Source organism: Marmota flaviventris, chromosome 3 (genome assembly GCF_047511675.1).
Source record: "Marmota flaviventris isolate mMarFla1 chromosome 3, mMarFla1.hap1, whole genome shotgun sequence".
Lineage (NCBI taxonomy): Eukaryota > Metazoa > Chordata > Mammalia > Rodentia > Sciuridae > Marmota > Marmota flaviventris.
Genome location: NC_092500.1, coordinates 117,280,677 through 117,290,919, shown reverse-complemented (window position 1 = coordinate 117,290,919; position 10,243 = coordinate 117,280,677). Strand labels below are relative to the sequence as shown.

The following is a 10,243-nucleotide window of genomic DNA, read 5'->3' as shown; positions in this document are numbered from 1 at the left end:
GGCATGCGTGTGGCCCAGGTTCGAACCTCAGCACCACATACAAACAAAGATGTGTCCGCCAAAAACTAAAAAGTAAATATTAAAAAAAATATATGGGGCTGGAGATAATAGCTCAGTTGGTAGAATGCTTGACTCGCATGCGCAGGCCCTGGGTTCGATCCCCGGCACCAAAAAAAAAAAAAAATTGCCCCAACTACAAAGGTAAAACCTTTCAAAAACTCCTTTATTTTTAGGACAGACTCCTGGTAGTAGATTATGAGCCAAAAGTAGACACATTTGTATTATTAATTTTTTATTTTGAAGAAATTTCAAACAAGCTGTTAACAATAACAGAATAGTGCAAGGAACTCTCTTGCAGGGAGTTCTTAATACATGTTGCCAAATTGCTTTCCAGCTGTACTAGTCTACATGTTCCTTGTAGTGTAATGAAAGAATGGTATACATATTTGAGAAGACTAGTAATAATTGGGTAAGGGAAGGATTTAGCCACAGGACAATAAGACTAATACCAAAAAGAAAAAAATCCATACAACTGAACTCAACTTCTTCAATGTTCAAATCAACTGAGCTAAAACCAAACTAAAAGACTGTCTCATTTTGTTAGTTTCCACATTACTATCTTCATTCTTCACCAATCTAGAAGACAGATTTTCAGGATTATGCCTCCCTCTTAACATTCCTAGGCTAGGACAAAGTGGCATTAACTCATTTGGATTACAATCACTCCTTTTACCTATTTTTACAATATAATGAAAATAACTGGGTTTTCAGAGAGCAGCAATCTAGTGCCACAAATTGTTATTAAATTAATACATGAAATAGATGTAATACTGTGTAAATCAATGTACTTTTTTTTTTTTTTTAATACCAGGGATTGAACTCAGGGGCACTCCACCACTGAGCAACATCTCCATCCCTACTTTTTATTTTATTTAGAGACAGGGTCTCACTGAGTTGCTGAGGCTGGCTTTGAACTTGCGATCCTCCTGTCTTAGCCTCCTGAGCCACTGGGATTTCAGGCATGCACCACCAAGCCCCTGGCTTCAATGTACCTTTGTTTCTTTAAATATTTATTTTTTAGTTGTAGTTGGACACAATACCTTTATTTTATTTATTGTTATGTGATGCTGAGGATTGAACCCAGGGCCTCGGACATGCTAGGTGAGCACTCTACCACTGAGCCATAGCCCCAGACCCCCTTTGTTTGTTTTTGAAAACAGAATCTTGGCTTATTACTACTTTGGGGCACAAAAAGAAGTATTAAGAATAATTCAAATATTTTGTACCGGCCACCTAAATTTGCATTTATCAACCGGGCACAGTGGCACAGGCCTGTAATCCCAGCTTCTCAGGAGGCTGGGGCAGGAGGATCACGAGTTCAAAGCCAGCCTCAGCAATGGTGAGGAGGCACTAAGCAACTCTGTGAGACCCTGTCTCAAAATAAAAAATAAAAAGGACTGGGAATGTGACTCAGTGGTAATGGACCCCTAGGTTAAATTCCCAGTACCAAGAAAAAAAACATCATGTCACAGATATAATTAAAATTTCCTTTTGTGGGGCTGGGGTTGTGGCTAGAGCGCTCACCTAGCATGTGCGGGGCACTGGGTTTGATCCTCAGCACCACATAAAAATAAAATAAAGATATTGTGTCCAACTACAACTAAAAACAAAATATTTTTTTTAATTCCCTTTTGTGTAGCTTTCTACTCTCTTCTATTTATGCTGTGGTTTTTTTGGTTTTGGTACCAGGGATTGAACTCGGGGTACCTGACCACTGAGCCACATCCTCAGCCCTATTTTGTATTTTACTTAGAGACAGGGTCTCACTGAGTTGCTTAGTGCCTTGTCTTTGCTTATAATCCTCCTGCCTCAGCCTCCTGAGGCACTGGGATTACAGACGTGTGCCATTGCGCCTGGCTTGCCCCACCCCTTTTAAAAAATATTTTTTAGTTGTACACAATATGGACACAATACCTTTATTTTATTTATTTTTATGTGGTACTCAAGATTGAACCCAGTATCTCACACATGTAAGGCAAGACCTCTACCACTGACCTACAGCCCCTTTTTACTTTTTATTCTGAGACAGGGTCTTACTAAACTGCCCAGGCTGGAATAGAACTTTCAATTGAACTGTCTCCCAAGTAACTGGGATTACAGGAATGTGCCACTGCATCCCCAGCTTCATTTGTCTTGAATTCTTGAAGAGGGCTAGGAGTATAGCTCAGCAGTAGAACACATGCTTAGCTCTGGTTTCCATGCCCAGCATTACACACTAAAAAATAGTTTTGTTTTTGTTTTTTGGTACCAGGGAGTGAACTCGGGGTTACTTGACCACTGAGCCACATCCCCAGCCCTATAATTTTATTCAGAGACAGGGTCTCACCGAGTTGCTTAGCACCTCACTTTTGCTGAGGGTAGCTTTGAACTCGCGATTCTCCTATCTCCCAAGGCACTGGGATTACAGGCATGCGCCACTGTGTCTGGCTCAAAAAATATTAATTTGTAAAGGAAAAAGAAAAAAGCCAAATTATAACTAAAAGTAGTAACTTTTACTTAAGTAGATGCTTGCACTTCTTCTTCTTTTTTTTTTTTCCTGTCGAGGATTGAACCCAGGGCCACATTCCCAAACCTTTTTATATTTTATTTTGAGATAGGGTCTCACTAAGTTACTTAGGGCCTCACTAAGTTGCTGAGGCTGACTTTGTACTCTCCATACTCCTGCCTCAACCTCCTGAACCACTGGGATTACAGGTATGCACCACCATGCCTGGCTTCTCGCTCCTTTTCAACCAAATTTTCACACAGCATAATGAGTGATTTAAAACCTAGATAAACCAGGCGCAGTGGTGCACCTCTGTATTGCCAGTGGCTCAGGAGCCTGAGACACAAAAATTGCGAGTTCAAAGCCAGCCTCAGCAAAAGCAAGGCCCTAAGCAACTCAGGGAGACCCTGTCTCTAAATAAAATACAAGATGTGACTCAGTGGTTTAGTGCCCCTGAGTTCAATCCTTGGTGCAAAACATAGCAAAACAACAACAAAAAAACTAAATGAACAGGGCAAGGGGTGTGGCTCAATGTTAAGTGCTTGCCTAGCCATGTGTGAGGTCCTGGGTTCAATTCCTAGCACCGCAAAAAAACCAAAACAAAACCAAACAACCTAAATGGCATGAAACTATCAATTTGTGACTCTCTAGTGTCTTCCATTTGCTTGTAATGGTCTTTCATTGCCCACCCTGGGCCTGCCTCCTCTGTGCCCACAGGTCCCATATTCTCTTGCTCACCACTTTCCTGGTTTCCCTCCAGTTCCTTCAAAACACTACACTTTTAGCCTCAATTCTTTTCTTCCACTTACACCTCAGTTGATTTTTCATTCCTAATATTTCAACTTAAAATATCTCTTCGACGGGCATGGGAGTACACACCTGTAATCCCAGCAATTTGGGAATCTGAGGCAGGAGGATTGCCAGTTCAAAGCCAGCCTCATCAGTTTAGCATGGTCCTAAGCAACTCGTGAGCCCCTGTCTCAAAATAAAAATAAGTAAGTAAATACATATATGAAAAGAACTAGGGATGTGGCTCAATGGTTGAGGGCACCTGAATTCAATCCCTGGTACCAAAAAACAAAACAAACAAAAAAACCTCCCCGGTAAATTTCATAGTTTCTCTATTAACAGCACGGCTCCACCTCTGTGACACCAGCCCACACTTACTATTTTTTTTTTTTTTTTTCATTTTTGGGTATGAAACTTGTGCAAGCTAGACACGCACTCTACTGAGCTACATCCTCAATCTTAACCTTTTTAATTCCATCTCCCCCATATAATTTCAAGTGCTTTATCATATTTTCCTCACCCCAAATGAAACCCACTCACTCCTCAACAGGATTTAATCACTTCTAACCAGACTGGTTGCCACAGCCTTCTAACACTTTCTTGGACTTCTTAAATCCTAATCTTCAATGATGTCCTGTAACAATTCATTTCAAGGACACCACGGCCAACTGGTTCTCCCTAAAGTATGGTATTATACCCTGTCGCCTAGATGCCTTTAGTGACTCATCTAAAGCAATATTGGACTCAAATAAACAAAAACACGTTAACACAAATTATACTCCATGCACTAAGTGCTGTGAGCAAAAATGTATTACTACTATAAATTTCCTTTATCTACCCTCAGGCCGTTCCCTCCGCCTACAACGACCCCCCCCTACGCCATCCCAGCTCCGTTCCGTGGGAATCTTTTACAACACAGGACCACATTTGCCGACAAGTGGCTGAGAACACCGCAGCTCTTAAGACTCTCTTGGCACCTGTTTGAAACGCAACACATGTCTGCAGAACTAAACTTATCCCGCAGACGGAGAATTGGTTCTTTACGATGAATTGCAAGACCGGAAATGACTTGACAAGAACTTCCGCAACTTCAGGAATCATAGATTTGAGCGACGCCTGCGAACAGCGGGCTAGGAAGGATCAGCTTTTCAATTACGTCTGCGCAAAGAGATCCCCAAGCCTCGGTGGTCTGTGCTTCCGTTCTGGTGACAGAGCCGCCCTCTTCCGGCGCTCTTGGGCGGCCTGGGCCCGCCCCCACGTCGGCGGTGACGGAAGCACGCCGGGGGTGACCTCACCTTTCAACATGGCGGCGGCGGTAGATTAGGGCAGTGGGTCGAAGCAGTCACCGCCGCTTGGGGACCCTGTTGGAAGCAACCGCCGCCGCCGCTTTTCATCTCTTCTGGGGCAGGGGCCAGGGCCAGGTGAGGGGAGTGGAGGGTCCGGGCAGACAGAACTGGGTGAGGAGGCGGATTTCACCCGGGGAGGAAGGTGTTCAGAGACTACGGAGTCACCGACTCCCCACTGGTTCACACTGCGCGTGAGTGAGAGACCGAGTGTGTGTGTATGTGTGTGTGGCGTGTGTGTGTCAGTGTAAGCATTTATCGGCGCTCCTCTACTCCGGATTTTCGAAGTTTGAGGGGGTCCATTTCATTATAACCGGACCAGACGCGATAGACAAACGTGGTCCTATTGCGGACCCTTGAAGGGAACTTCTTCCCCCAGTGTGGGCTATCTAAGGCGTAGGAACTCAGACCTTTGCCCTACTTTGCTGTTCTTCCCCACAAGTAGCTTCACGGAAAACTTTGGGTCCATTTTCAGAGCTATACTGGAGAACGTGGACTTCCGATTGGTCGAAGAAAAGGTTTGCATGCGATTCACTTAGAACAGCTAGCTATAGGTTAGTTTTGCCATCCGTAGTCCTTTCTTGTTTGACACCCATTTCCTTCCCCCACCCCGAAAAACCTGCCTTCTTACCCTTTTAAGCAATACAGTTCACATTTTATTTCCGTTGATTTTTATCCTGTCAGCATTCCAAGGAGATCTCAAGTTTCTTGCCTTCATAACCGACTATGAGGGAGAACGCCTAGACTTTTTGAAGCAATCTGACCGGATAGATATGCACATACTGTTGACTGATAGTTTTCTTTAGCTCTTAACCACTCCTGACACAAGTGTGTTTATCCAAAATAGCAATCTCACAGACTCTGCGTAAAATTTTGAACTAAGTTCACAGTCCCCTCTCCCCTTTTTTGATTTCTGATGTAAAACCAAACAACAATCTTTTTGGTAAGATTTCCCCTGGAGGTTGGTATAACCAGAATGTTGCTCTTTGTTCTGACTTGTTGTGTGACCTTGGATGAGTTGCCACACCCTTTAGATATCTGTTTTTCTTTTCCTTTTAACCCCTTAAAAAATAAGTGTTCGTGTATACCTCATATACACAGTTGTATAACTGTACCCTGCACGTTTGTACTTGTGAACTGAAAGTATTTAAGCTATGAAATGTGGCTTTTAATTCATTTGGTAATAGACAATTAAGGATTTTGAAAATCCTTTTACTCTGAGTGATCAGATGCTGTTCCTTTTCCGTGGCTCATACTCTTATGTGAAGGAGTGTGTCCCAGTAGTTGAATTCAGCTGAAGGATGTGTAAAGTTGAAAAAGATATGCTTACTTACACATCATTTAATATTGAGATCCTGTCTCAAAATACAATAAAAAGGGCTGGTGGGTGTAGCTTAGTGGTAGAGTGCTTGCCTAGCATACTTGCCCTGAGTTTAATCCTTAGTATTGCAAAAACAAAAATTATACTAACCTTTTAGGACTAGTGATTTACAATAAGAATTTTTTTGGGGCTGGGTGGTTACTGGAGATTTAACCCAGGGGCTCTTTACCACTGAGCTACATCCCCAGTCCTTTTTGTGTTTTATTTTGAGACAAAGCTTCATTAAGTTGCTTAGGATCTCCCTAAATTGCTGAGGCTGTTCTTGAACGTTCAATCCTGTCTCAGCCTCCCTAACTCCTGGGATTACATGCATGTGCCACTGTGCCCAACAAGAATAATTATTTTTAAAATATGTTTTTCTTATAAACTATTTCAGCCATAAAAATTTTAAACATTTAGTATTTCTACCCTGCTTTTTTTTCAGATAGAGTTTTTTAAAACCTTTTTTTATAACTTTGTTTATTATTATTTATTATGTGGTGGTGAGGATTGAACCCAGTGCCTCACACATTTTAGGCTAGTGCTGTATCACTGAGCCACAACCCCAGCTCTCAGAGTTTTTATTTATATTCCAAATAGATGATCACTAAGAGTTCTTATTTAATACATATTACAGAGTTGGGGAAAGAAGCTATTTTCAAAGTAACTGTTTTTGCTTTTGCTGGGCTGGGGATCAAACCCACAGCCTGTGCATGCCAAGCCTCCTCTGATGTACATCTTCAGCCCCTTTTGTTGTTGTTTTGTTTTCCTGTGCTAACAATCTAATCCAGGGCCTCGTGCTTTCATGCACCCTACTACTGAGCAACACATCCAACCCAAGAGTAGCTGATTTTTGAGTTATAATTAACATGCCATACAATACATAAGTGTTCAGTGGTTTTCAGTATTATCCACAGAATTGTACAACTATAACCACAGTTTCATACACCAAAAAGAAACACCATTCCTGTTAGCAATCATTGTTTCTTGGGGGAAAGGAGGTAGGTACTTGGGGATTGAACCTCAGGCCTTCACATACTAGGCAAGCGCTCTACCACTAAGCTATACCCCAGTCCTTTTTAAGTCTTATTTTTGAGACAGGCTGGCTTTGGATTTGTAGTCCTCCTGCCTCACTCAGCCTCCCAAGTAGCTGGGATTACAGCTATGTACTATCTCATCTACCTGTAATTTCACTATTTTTATTATGATTAATTTTACTTTTGAAGAAGACCTAAAATTCAATACTTATAAAGCATGGATTAAAAATTTACTGTTATTGGGCACTGGGGATATATTAAGTGGCAGAGCATGAAATTACTGCTGCTGGACCTCATGTTAATCTGTGGAACTTTAAAAAAATTCCCTACTGGGGCTGGGTGAGTGACTCAAAGGCCCTGAGGTTGGATTCGCCAGCACCACCAAACCACTAATAAGTCTTAAGACTAAAAATTCTCCAAACCACTAGTGAGTCTTGGCGCTAAATTTTGGCAACCAAGAAACTTTGTTACTGTTTAAAATTAGATAGTTTTGATTTGACTGAGTTTTTTTTTTTTTTTCTTTTTCTTTTTATAAACTGGGATTATAGATGTGTTCAACTCTCAAGTATTTAACAATTTTATTGCATTATAATTTTATTTTGGTGGCAGGAAATGGTCTAAAACAGGTTCTGAAATAATTTAGCAACTACTTAAAATGTTATATTGTAAAATATGTTGTAATTCTCTGAAATTAAAGAAAATAATTTAGGTATGATGCTCCAAATTAGTATGTATGAGATGGATTCTAGGAATTTCTATTTTTAACAAGCATTCAATATGATTATTATGAGACAAGTTTGGGAAACAGGTACAGTGGATTGTCACATTGCTGCAAATGTGCTTTTCTTAAGACTTTATTGTAGGATTAAAAGTTGCTGTGTAACTTCTGATTGTAGTCCATAGAATATTCTTAATTCCTGTGGTATAATTGGTACTACCATCCTCGAACTTGACTGGTGCTCATAATAGAAATAAAAAACAAAATCTACCAACCAACCAACAACAATAAAAACATGGAGCCAGGGATGTAGGACCGTAGTAGAAAATTTGCCTAGAATGCATTGAGGGCCTCCCAGCACTGTAATATTGTATTTTTTACTGAAGGATTGTGGATGTCTCATTTGTGACAGGTTGTGGGGAATATATAAACATAGGGTTAAGTTACCCTAAGCTGCTTCAGGCTCTCCTCCTGACTTGAGAACTACTTGCATTTTAGAGGAACAAACTAAAAGGTATAAGGCAGAGCAAGAAACAGATTGTTAACATAAATATATCCAATACTTTCTTTGTAATTGTGCAAAAGATAAAGTTTTTGTTTAAGATCATATACCTGGAATTGGGCATGAGAGCCCACAGGTATAATCCCAGTGACTTGGGAAGCTGAGGCAGGAGGATTGTTAAGTTTGAGGCCAGCCTGGACAATTAAGTGAGACCCTATCTCAAGATTTTATTTTATTTTATTTAATAGTGTGCTGGATTGAACCTAGTACCTCATGCACTAAGTTACATCCCCACCCTTTATATTTTATTTTGAGATAGGGTCTCACTAAGCTACCAAGGTCAGCCTTGAATTTGGCAGTACTCCTCTCAGTCTATTTAGTAGCTAGGATTAGTGTGTGCTACTGTGGCTGATATATGTAAATATTTCTCAATACTACAAACTTGTACCTAGTTTTAATTGTAAAAGGCCCTACTAAATAAAATGTAAAGAGTAAAAGTAACTCTGTTCCTCTCATCATTTTAAAAGGAAGCTTGAAATGTCTTTTTTAGATATGAAATGTACATGGTATCCATGAGGCAATAATGGGATGGACCTAGGTATGTTGCTTTGCTTCTGGGAAAGCCTTGAGTGGTAGTTTCAGATCATATTTAATTTTGATTCAATTTATCTTTTTCCTTTTTCTCCCCCCAGCTCCATTCTTAAAAATGACAATCTTTTTATTTTTCAGTACTCTGGGTGTCTGTATTAGAAAAACCACCTTGTTGCTGGGTGTGATGGTGCATACTTTAATTCCAGCCACATGGTAGGAGGACCACTAACTCCTCACCATACTCAGCAACTTAGCAAAACCCTATATCAAATAAAAAGGGCAGGAGATATGACCCAGTGGTAGAGTGCTTGCCTAATGTGGCAAGATCCTGGGTTCAAACCCCAGTACCATAAAAAAAGAAAAGCCACTTTGTTTTTCTATATTCTTTCCTACATTATTAGTGTTTTTCACCTCAGTATTTCTTTTTCACCTGTGTTTCTCTTACCTAGTACATTTTCTGGCATGCAGTAAATATATGATGAATGAATACAATTAAGTGAAAAGGGTTTATTTATTAATTTTAAACATTTATTTTTTAGTTATAGGTGGACATAATTTTTTTTTTTTTTAATGTGGTGCTGAGGATCAAACCTAGTGCCTCATGCATGCTAGGTGAGCATTCTCCGTCAGAGCCACAAACCCAGCCCAAAAAGGGTGTATTTAATTAAGTGATTGCACTGTTAACTAGCTTTATGATTTTAGGCAAATCAATCATCTGTTATGACAACACTAGAAAAGTGCTTTAGAAATAAAGGTCTTATGCAGATAAAATTTATTAATAATATTTGTTAGAAATCTAAGAGCCCATTGTGCAGTATGCTTATTACCACTGCATAATGTTGGAAAGGAAGTGAGTCCCCTTAGAGATGTAACCTGGAATTATGCTATGAAGGCAGATGCTGAATGCCTTTGTCTTAGGATTTTTTTTAAAGAAATTTATTTTTTTATTTCATTCATATCCTTTAAGCCTCTTATTTATTTATTTGTTCATTTGTTTATTATTGATTTTTTAAAATGTCTTAGAATTTAATGCAAGTATACTAGATATATAATAGTGTTTCTGGGATCTGTCTGTCCGCCCCCCCCCTTCCTTAATCACAACATGGGATGAGCTACATTGTTGCTTGTACAACTGGAATCTCCAAACAAATTGGATGGATATTATATACTGCAAGTCTTGTATATTTGTTTGGTGTGTTTATAAGTGTACCAAATACACATTAATCTTAGTTTGGTGTTGCTTTAAGTGAATGCCACAGACTGGATTATTTACTTAAAAAAATAGTTTTATTTAGCTCACAGTCTAAAGATTGAGAAGTCCAAGAAGTTTGACTCTGGGATCTGATGAGCACCTTCTT

At 39.9% G+C, this 10,243-nt stretch overlaps 1 protein-coding gene across 8 annotated transcripts in view; it reads left to right on the top strand.

The window, feature by feature from the left end:
• Positions 1-4,587: 4,587 nt before the first annotated feature.
• Positions 4,588-10,243, top strand: part of Bcl2l13 (BCL2 like 13) — a 79,317-nt gene continuing 73,661 nt past the window's right edge. For 2 of the 8 annotated variants that reach the window (XM_027951088.3, XM_071610272.1), the window contains exon 1: positions 4,593-4,755. The gene's annotated coding sequence lies outside the window, so the exon portion shown is untranslated. Of the gene's footprint in view, positions 4,756-5,096; positions 5,232-10,243 lie in introns of those variants that run through there. The other 6 variants (XM_027951095.3, XM_027951090.3, XM_027951089.3 and 3 more) reach the window with 5 other exon arrangements.